Source organism: Gossypium hirsutum, chromosome A10, assembly GCF_007990345.1.
Source record: "Gossypium hirsutum isolate 1008001.06 chromosome A10, Gossypium_hirsutum_v2.1, whole genome shotgun sequence".
In the NCBI taxonomy this organism is placed as follows: Eukaryota; Viridiplantae; Streptophyta; class Magnoliopsida; order Malvales; family Malvaceae; genus Gossypium; species Gossypium hirsutum.
Window position 1 is genome coordinate 105,814,060 of NC_053433.1, and position 8,214 is coordinate 105,822,273.

The 8,214-nt window shown below is 27.3% G+C and overlaps 1 non-coding gene across 1 annotated transcript; it reads left to right on the forward strand.

The window, feature by feature from the left end:
* Positions 1–7,682: 7,682 nt before the first annotated feature.
* On the forward strand, positions 7,683–7,756 carry TRNAN-GUU (transfer RNA asparagine (anticodon GUU)). Its single transcript has one exon. It is a non-coding gene; the product is annotated as a tRNA-Asn (tRNA).
* Positions 7,757–8,214: the final 458 nt, after the last annotated feature.

Consider the following 8,214-nt stretch of genomic DNA (forward strand, 5'->3'; position numbering starts at 1 on the left):
ACCACTAAATGTAATGTCCCCTAACCCTATACCATCGTCGGAACAGGGTTACGAGACATTACCAGTCAGTACAGTCCAATTTTGGTAATTAATTAAAATAAATATTCACACTCATCCTAGTTTTAAGATGTCGTCCCATTAATGGGCCCTTGCGATCCAATATGAACAGTAAATTCAATTTAGAACTAATTTAGAATCACTACGAATTTTTAATAAATTTCAAAATTCATACTATATACCGTTGCCAACCATAATTTACTTATTTCATCAATACTTTTACAACCTAAATGACTCTCATTAAACATCCTAGGTATATGCCATTATCAATACTCAACATACTTTACCTCATTGAATTCGGGATCGGCTTGGGATGCTGATTCAACAGTCTAGCCTTAACTTAACATGCGCACGGAAACAAACCGTACGCTGAGTATACACTCAGTGGTATTTCTATAATCCGAACACTTAAACAATTATAAAACTTATTAATTTATATATATTGAACTATTCAAACTCAATGAGTATTCAAACATTCACTTTCCAACCATTGTTTTGGTCTACTTTAAATTTCAAATCATTTATTAATTTCAATAGCAATTAATCAATCAGTAATGTTCATTAACAATTAGAACAATTATTTATTCAGTAACAGTCACTTATTCGATAACAATCAATTATTCAATAATAACCAGTTATTCAGTATCGATCAATTGATCGGTTATCCAGTAACAGTCAATTATTTAGTAAAATCAGATATTCAATAGCAATTAAGTTATTCAGTAATAGTCATTTATTCAATGACAATTAGTTATTCAGTAATGATCAATTATTCAGTAATATTCAGTTATTCGGTAACAGTCTATTATCCAGTAACAGTCAATTATTCGGTAACAGTCAATTATTCAGTAATAATCAATTATTTTATACCTTTATTTACCCCTATTAACATGACTCGGACTCAGACGGATACACGGATCCAACCAATACACTAGTACGGCACATAGTGCCTCATCGGCCGAAGCCGAAACTGTAACAGTAACAGTAGCAATACGGTACACAGAGTACCTCAGCGGAACAAATCCGGAACAGTAACAGTAACAGTAACAGTAACAGTATTCAACACACAAAGTGCTGAATCGATAACGGTAACAGTAACAGTATTAGACACACAAAGTGCCAAATCGGTAACAGTAACGGTAACAGTAACAGTAGTCGGCACATAAGTGCCTGATCAGTAAGCCAGCAAAAACCCGTACTCTTTTATATCCTATGGCATGCCAACTATATCCGACTAGCCCGACTAGTTAATAGGGTATTTAACTCACTTTTCAGTATAATTTCTATCTTAGTTCAGTATCAATTATAATTCACTTTCTTAATTCAATAATTCTTACCTTATATACCATTCCAATAATTACATATATTCACACATTTTCACAATCTCATACATTTTCATTCAATTCAATATATATATATCTCAATTATTCACATTAATTCATAATTTAATACAATTCAATTCACTTTTATTTTCATATAATTAAATTCCACAATAAACACATGTTCATAATTATTTCACCACATTTTCAAATTAAATCATTTCAATAAAAACACAATACCAATAATTCATACTTTAATTATTTACCATAACATTCAATTAAAATACAACAATTATTAATTAAATTCACCCTTCAATTTCATTCAATATTCATTTTATTTCAAATAATCTAATCAATTCACCTACCATACATAATAAATAATAAATTCAATAATTAAATATTAAATTCGGATTATAGAAATACAAGCCGTAGTTTTCGAGCTAACTCCCGTTGACTTTGTCTTGCCCTTTCTTAGCCGAGATTTCCGGTACCACATTGACTACAAAATTAATACAATTCATAATCATTAATACATTACTAATTTATATATTGAGTTACAAAATTCTAAATTAAGATTAGCTAATTTTTCCTAAAACTAGACTCACAAATATTCTTACCATAAAATTTTTAGAATTTTTGGTTTAGCCATTAAGTACAGTTTATTCTTTAAATTCACCCATGTTCTGCTGTCTGACAGTTTTGACCCTTCTTCACTAAATATTAATTATCTCACAGTACAGAACTCGGATAATATTCCTGTTGATTTCTTCTGAAAATAGACTCATTAGGGATTCTAAAAATATGACTTTAAGCCTATAATTATTTTTCTCCAATTTTTGGTGATTTTTTAAAGTCAGAACAGGGGAACCCAAATTCATTCTGACCTTGTCTCACAAAATTCATTATATCTCATAATTTACAATTCAATTGCTCACAGCGTTTCTTCTATAAGAAACTATACTCAATAAGCTTTAATTTCATATTTTATTCATCATCTAATTCAATTTATATAGTTTTTGGTGATTTTTAAAATTTAGACTACTGCTGCTGTCCAAAATAGTCTTAGTGCAAAATGTTGATTTTCTACTTTTAATTTCAATTTAATCCTAACTAAATTCACTTACTCCTAACTAAATTCACTTACTTTTATATCTTAATTCGTACTTTATTTCTACTCAATTTTTAACCAAACTTAGACATAATTATCTATTTTTCATCATAAAACCATAATTTCAAAATTCTTTCAATTTAGTCCTTAAAGCGTAAAACTTATGAATCACTTTACAATTCAATCCTTATTTCATTTCTAACTTGAATTTCTATCAATTTAGTCCTTAATTCATCTTTTTATTCAAAATAACAATATCTAGAAATCTAACAACTTTCAAAATTTCACTTAAATCAAGTAGTATTCATCTCTAGGATTCCATAAACTCAAATTTACAAGAAAAGGGATTAAATTGACTTACCAAATTAACTTTGAACCTTGAAACCTCAAATTTTCCTTTTTCTTTTTCTTTCTTTCTTTCTCCCCTGTTTCTTCCCTGTTTCGTTTCAATTTCATTCTATTTCTTATGTTTCTTTACTTATTTATATAATATATAATATATAATATAATATAATATAATATAATAACAATTTTTTATATTTTAAGTAATTATTTAGTTGTATTACAAGTGTATGTATTTAATTTATTACACATGTATTTATAATTACCATACAATTGTTAAAATAATATTATAATACCATTAATATAAATTACAATATAATAAAATAATAATATAGTCTTATTAAATAATACATTCATGAAAAAAAATCTAAGATTTTTATCCACATTTGCCGCCTCATTTATGGGACTTGGTATATTTCCCTATTTGGTCCCTTTAACTTTTCTTTATTTTATAATTAAACTTTCACACTTTATTCAATTTAATCCTTTTCACTAATTACTCTTAATTAAGCTAAATTTACTTAATTAAAGTCTAATTAACCACTCAATTGTCTTCGTAAATATTTTTAATAAATATTTACAAATCCATTTTTTCGAAACGGAGACCCGAAAATTTACTTTTTCGATAACCGTAAAATTTGGGTCATTACAATTCTCCCCCCCTTTAATAAATTTTGTCCTTAAAATTTGCCTGAAAAGAGGTAGGGGTATAAAAATCTCACTGTTTCTTTCGGTTCCCGCATTACAGAAATGGTAAGCTCTATTGAGCTAAACAGTAAGCTCCAATGAGCTGAAACGGTAAGCTCCAGTGAGCTGAAACAGTAAACTCTTACGAGTTGAGGTGAGTCCGCAACAAATGCAGGAGCTTGACCAATACGGTAATCTCAATAACACGTCACTCGTATCCAATAAATTCACATAGTTCAAACGGGGCTTGGTAATGAATACAATATATCATCTAGGTATTCATATTTCAACTATTTCAATTAAATATATTCAATTCAACAATTGCAAGTATCGAAAGGTTTGATTCTAATTATACGAACTTACCTCGTATTTGTTTGGTTAACTTTCGTCTACCTGTCTACTTTTGTTTTCCCCAATCAAGTTCTGATATTTGTTTGTCTTGATCTATATTTATCAAATTCAATATTTTCAATAACTATTCATTTCAATTTATTCCCTAATTCACATATATGGAAATTTACATATTTACCCCCATAATTTTAACTATTTTACAATTCAGTCCTTTATACATAAAATGGTCAATTACACATTTTTAACCACAATCCACCTTAGCCGAATTCTATATGGTATTATAATAACCCATATTTCCACTTAATTCACATTTCTAACCACAATATTTCTATCTTTCACAATTTAATCCCTAATTCTCATTTTGTCAAAAATCACTTTATAAAACTTGTATAACTATTAACAACCATTAATAATCTAACAAGAAACTTCAAAATACTCAAGTATTCAAAAATGAAATATCTCAAAATCTATAACAGTTTCAAAAACAAAGGTATGGGCTAGCTAGATTACGCTGCAACGAGCTCAAAAACATAGAAATCATTAAAAACTGAGCTAAAATCGTACCTTAATTGAAAAAGGAAGGTTGGCCGAATGAAGAAAGAAAAAATGGTGTTTTATCCACCCTAATTTCGGTTGATGATGAAGAATGAAGGAAGAAATTTTGTTTTGTTTTATTATTATTAACCTTAATAAACCATTTACCATTATAACCTTAAAATTAATTCAAAATTACACCAATTGCCATGCTATCATCCTCCACTAACCATAAATGGTCTATTTATCACTTAAGGACCTTTACTTTAAAGTTCCATAGCTATTTGACACTTTTAGCTAATAGAACACAAGTTTAACGCTTTACGCGATTTAGTCTTTTTTATCGAATTAAGCATTTAAACAGTAAAATTTCTTAACGAAAATTTCATATAATTAATCTATCATGCTGTAGACATTATTAAAATAATAAAATAAATATTTTGACTTCGAATTTGTGGTCCCGAAACCACTGTTCCGATTTAACCTAAAAACGGGTCGTTACACGTGCACTCTATTTTTATAAAATTTCTATGCTTCATTTCTTAACCCCCTAAGCAATGCTCATCTACCTTATTTCAACCAATCCAATCAACATACCATTCTCATATATGTATTTTCAATCTTAAATATCATATAATTGAACATACTACTTAATTAAATATAACTAAGTTTATAAGATTAACAAAATGATCATAATTTTACAGGTGCTTTTACTGAGAGTTTTACTTTCATATACTTGACTTAAACCTTTGTACATGTCATAACTATTACCTAAGTGACAAACTATACTTTCTTCCAAGCTTGGGATGTGATCAGATGAGTAGAGGTTGATATTCAACCTAGAGTTTCAAGTTTTGCCTTTACCTACGCGTTGGAAAAATAACGCGTTAAACTTGTGACAACTTAGTAAGTATAGCAAGAATTAAAATTTAACCAAGAATTAAAATTTACTTTAACATTTTAACCATTGAATAACTATACTGGATTCTCAAGCAATCAATTCATAGTTCAGTTTCGATCTCGTTAGTAAAATAGTTACTATTAATATTTATATAGCCCAACTGTAGACTCAATAGAACATATGAGATATACGGAACAGTCATTGCATTGCATTGAAGTGCCACTTTTATTTGTGCGCATAAAGTTTCCTAATTGCATATCATTTATGTCCTATTAGTCCTCATCTTGTCTACATGAGCTTTTAATAGATTTGAATCCATTGTATTCAGACAATCAAAAGAAAATAATTCAAACTTTACACTATTTACAATTTAGTCCTTGCCATCACAATTATTTAATACGCTTTATAACTTCACTACAATTTCACTTTTCATCCATTCACTAAAGCATTACATATTCTATTTCATAAGATATCATTTCACATATCATATTTTTATATTTTTCATAATCTAATCTTTTCTTACTAGCATTTCAATATACCAAATCTATTCATTCTATAATTAAAATTCAATTCACATCTTCACCATTCATTAATAAATTTTTCTGCATAACATCAACATATTTACATATAAATTAAAAATTTTAGCAAAAATTATACTTAGATAAAATTAAATAAAGTAAAATTCTTGAAGTACTTTCATCCAATGCTTGGACAAACTCCTTTCTTCTTCCCAACCAATGCTTGGACAAACTCCTTTCTTCTTCCTTCACTCTTTTACTACCTCCTTGCCTTTGCCACCAACTTACTTTTTACTTCTCTTCTCTTTTTCTTCATTTCCATATCAAGAAATACAATATTCTCTTATTAAAATAATAATCAAATAACATAAATATGTTCATTTAAATAAAAATTGCTTGAATTTCATAAAAATTATCATCCCTATGATTTTCTTGTAATCAAAGCCTAATTCTTATTTTCGCTCCCCTCCAAGACAACTTTATATGTACTTCTCAAAAAACTTCGTTAAATTTTTTAAATTTCTTGTAATCAGACCCTGATTTTAATGTAGTAATAATTATCAAATTAAATATTAAATTTAAATTTAATGTAAAAACATTAGCTTTAATTTTTGAAATCCACTTAAAAAAAGTAATTTTTAATATTTTAAATTTAAAATATATTTTTAATTCAGAATAAAAAATTAATTTAAAGGTAAAATAAAATTGAATCAAGTAGAATCAAACTTCATAATTCATGTTCAAAATCGACTTTATATAATTGGGATGAGGTTGTCATAATAATTTTTTTTAAATTATATAGTAATTTTTGTGGTAAATATAAAGCTTAGATAACAAATCTAAGATAACATTAGCAGCTAATGTGCTCTATCTATGACCAACACGATTGTCGAATGTCATCCTCCAAGAGTTCTCTTACATATCTAGGAGGTTTCTCAAGAATAATTAATTGATCCATCACATCACCATCTATTTTCGCGATGCAATCCGTAACTCTATTAACCTCTCTCTGAATATGTCTTAACTTAAATCATTTAATTGTATTATAAAAAACAATATGTTGCAAATCAAAGACAAATAAAAATAATTAAAATTAAATTATATCTAAACAAACCGAAATCCAACTTCCTACAAAAATTAAAATGAAATCTAATAAACATATTTAAATGTTCTCAATATTGATCTCCTTCTTTAATCTATCCTCCTCGTCATCATCCTCTTTCTTGATCTTCTTCTTCAATCTATCATCCTCGCCGCCATCTTCAATTAAAATTGGTTCTTGCATTTTAGCACAACATCATGAATCATCAAAGCTTGAATTTTAGTTCCATGATAATTAAAAATTAAAATAGTAAAAAGTGAATAAAAATAAAATATAAATATCACAAAACAACCTCATGTTCGATTAAATTGATTTTCCATCACATTCTAGTACCTTGTTAATGTTAACAAGTGAACCTAATAAATAATACCAATAATGATTTTGTTTTCCTAGCTTATTTTAAATTCCACTTGAAAGTGTTAGAATGTTTATAAAGCTCAATTTACTTTTAATTGGCATATAATTGTAACACTAGCTAAATGACAATTAATCTAAAATGATAATTGCAAATTAAATATTAAGATAAAATTAATATATATAAAATAATTTAGTAATATAATATAAAAAAAATTCAAAAAACATTGGTAGCAAACATATACTAATTATTGCAATAATATTGTTTACTATATATACAACTACTATTGTTATTAAATAATTTAAACTTACATGGTCTTTAACCGGCGTTGTTGAATTAAAGTGGTTGAACAGAATTATAAAACAAGAAGAGCAAAAAAATAGGTTACGCATGATAAAACAGTAACCTGCTGGAATAGCTCAGTTGGTTAGAGCGTGTAGCTGTTAACCATAAGGTCGGAGGTTCAAGCCCTCCTTCTAGCGTTTCTCACATATTTTTATGGTTTAATTTGAAACCAACTCGACCCAATATCAAAACTGACCCAACCCAGTACTAAAGGAAACAAAACATTAACAATATTTTACCAATAAAATACACATCCAAATTTACGAAATTTAACAAATTTATTATTTTTCCAAAATTAGTAACATAATCAATTACCACCCATGCTACTGTGAATCATCTGTTCTTATTTTAATATTATATATTTTAAAAAATTACAAAATTATCTTTTGATTTAAAAAATAATCTGTATTTCTCTTTTGCCATCAAACCTTATCACTTTGAAGTTATATATATAAATATATATATTAGTAATTGAGTTATTGTCATGAAAAATAAAAGTTAGCACTGGGTAAGTTTTTTTTTTTTTTTTAAGAATTAAAGTTCTTCAGACAACTAATAGTTTGTTTTTAACCCAATCCAAGTATGTACTTGATTT